Below are 3,143 nucleotides of genomic sequence, written 5' to 3'. Positions count from 1 at the left end.
CAGGTGAAAAGTGAAGTTTTTTCAAAATAGGAATGATATTCTCTTTCTTGTATTGGTTAGGATCTGTGCTACTGCATTTCGAACAAGTAGTAAGGGATTTATTGTTTTCTTGGGAAGCCCACAAAACAGAGCATTATAATCATATCCACATCAATGTGAGCAATGGAGAAGTCAAATTAACGTGTCTAAATATCATCTAGTTCTATCCCAGGGAAGAGGGCTGTTGCCTACACAGACGACAAGACACAAAACACTCAACTGTGCAAAACACGCATAAGGACATCAGTCAGGAGGAACAAGGTAAAGTGTTTTTTCTTCTTCACCATGGTCATGTAGTTTCACTCCAAGCACTGTCATATGAAATAACTGTGGAAACGACCTCCCCAACATTTTGGGTTGTTGCATTTTGCTTCAATGAATTTTAACCTTTTCTTTTAGACATTAAGAGGAAGGACACATTCACCCTTGGTAGAGATTCAGTTGTTCTATGAGATGTCAAGGTGAGAATTAACCACTTCAGGGATAAGTCAATCCACATAACTGAAAAAGGGGCAATGAACAGGATATGGGGATTTTGCTAGTTATAAAGTACAATAATCATCATTACATGATCTAAGACTACTGAAGTATAAGCTGTGTCCCTGACTGATTAATTAGCAAATTCATCTTTGTAGAGTGCAGCTACTATCTATTCAGTGGCATTTCCTTAAAACAACTGTATTCCCACATTCGGAATATGGAGTGAGATCATGTAGAGAATGTTGGACTTGTAATAACTAATTGAAGGATAATAATAATCAACGAAAGTGCTTAAAAGTATCAACAAATGCCTTCAAAGTACTTGACACGTACTTTGCTTTCAAAAGTGAAACATAATTAATGCTTACGTAAGATTTCTCTTGACTTCTCAGGAGTATACTAACTCCAAGGACAAGTAACATCACAAACCATTATTTAAGTGCTGATGTTGGAGCTGCAATACTACTACCAAGACAAAAAATGATACAGGTAACACTGCTTTCAGATTTCTAAGAATTGCTAAAATAGTATGTTTACAGAGCATTCAGAGTTGAGAATATGACAAGTTCCTACCATCTCAAACACTGCCAATCTAGAACAAAAAGAAAGTACTTGAACGCCTGCAGTAATCGAACACAAACCAGAACATATCAGTGCATGACAAGGAAATGTAGTCACAAAATGATTCTACCCTTTCAAGTCCCAAAAAGGACCGAGGAACTTACCGGAGGCGATACCTGGATTTCAAACAGAGTACAATGTAGCCACTGTAGGGGAGAAGATCACAGAGAGCTCTTCTCAGATTGCTCAGAGTCAGCCCCAGCACCCTGTCCTGACTGAAGCAGACAAAGTGGTCAAACAGGTAGGTAGAAATGAGTAAGGAACAGAGAGTATGGTTATTCTTGCATTGTTTTATTCGTCTGTCAAAGAAAAGAGTGCTTCTGACTTTTGTCAATGTTCATCTTTATTTTAGGAGAAGAACAAACGGTGGTATCACACTTTGCTCAAGTGTATGATACCATGTGTATACAGCAGACATCACCAAAGGAACAGGAGACACCTGAGTAGAGAACAAGAATATGAAAAGACTGATGAAAAAAAGCACCAGGAGAAATCCATTGAATATGCACAATCTCGTCCAGTATTTCAATGAAAAGTTTCAGTGTTGTTTTTAGTGTCGTCGTATTGCATACATTTAAAACAATGTGTCTTGTTAAATGAACAATTTCATTTACTTTAGTAAAAAGTGTTGTTTACTGTAGTCCTAGCATGGATGCAATTGTTAGAAAAAACTTGAATGAAAAACTGAATGTTTCATACAATATGGGTTTGTGTTAACCCACACACCTAAGTGAAATGTTTGATTACGTTTACAAGACATAACACATAGTTCAGTTGAGTGTGAAAGGGAACAACAGAGAAATTTACAAACAAAACATTTGTGAAGGACTTGATGAATGTTTTTTCTTTAGAAATGACAAAAAATAAAGAATTTTTCAACAAGATGTCTTTCTATAGCGAGTTTCATTTGAGATAGTCTTTTCTTAGAAGTGCAAGAGTGGTATTCCCTACAACTTATTCCCCAATTTGATCATTCTCAGAAATTAGGAGACGGAAACCACACCTACTGTAATATTAGACCTTGTAACAAGGCAACTAGGTTTCAATGGCTTAAAAGGTGCAGAAAGAGGCTCATGTATAATGACCTCCAGTGTCCCACAGGTTTCCCAAATCATTTCTTAGAGTATGGAAAAAGAGGAAATAAAGTGTCTACAGAAAGCGTATACCCCCTTGAACTTTGTTCAGTTTGTTGCGCCAGTGCCAGAGTTTCATGCAATTAAATGAGGACCTCTTTCTCACACCACATATGTTATACTTTCAAAGGGAAAAAAGGAAATATTACAATTGTATACATTTTCACCCACATGTTAATATTTGGTAGAAGCCCTTTTCACAGCAATTTCAGCTGTGAGTCTGTTGGTAATGGGCTCCACCACCTCTGAACCAACAAGATTTGATAATATTTGAGAATTTCAGAAGTCTGTCTGGTTTAGCTGAAGAATCAGCTAAGGTAAGTTTCAGGAAGAGCATCTGATTTCTTTCAATAAAGCAGAACAGAGAAAAAACACACAATACAAAATCATGAGAATTTGTATCCATATGACACTTTGACTCGAATACTTTTATCAGACCTACACAGAGTATATACTGTACACACTTTTTCAGCCCAGGTTTATACATTTGATACATTTGGAACTGCCATTTGTAGGTGTTTTTGTGTCTTAGCTCAACACTGTGAAACCTGTAGTTACAAACATGGAGGATGAAGACATATATTGTACCTCTGACCGGCCTACCTTCCAAGAGGTGAAAGATGAAACTTTTCCTTTATCGTCAACTCAGTGAATGTCTTTAAACTTTCGAAAACTGTAACAAAGAATAAGTTAAAAAACTTATTTTCATTGGACCCACAGAAAAGTCAAATTTGTCCATAGAAATGCCCGTCTAAATCAGAAATCTACAGCACAAAGGCAGTGGCCTTTCGGGACATAAAAATGAAATCAGACTTTACTCAGACGATTTGCCCTTGGTCACGGACATCTTGCTATCAGTCACTACAAAGA

The sequence above is a fragment of the Lepisosteus oculatus genome, unplaced genomic scaffold, assembly GCF_040954835.1.
Source record: "Lepisosteus oculatus isolate fLepOcu1 unplaced genomic scaffold, fLepOcu1.hap2 HAP2_SCAFFOLD_56, whole genome shotgun sequence".
NCBI lineage: Eukaryota > Metazoa > Chordata > Actinopteri > Semionotiformes > Lepisosteidae > Lepisosteus > Lepisosteus oculatus.
This window is presented reverse-complemented; position numbering follows the sequence as displayed.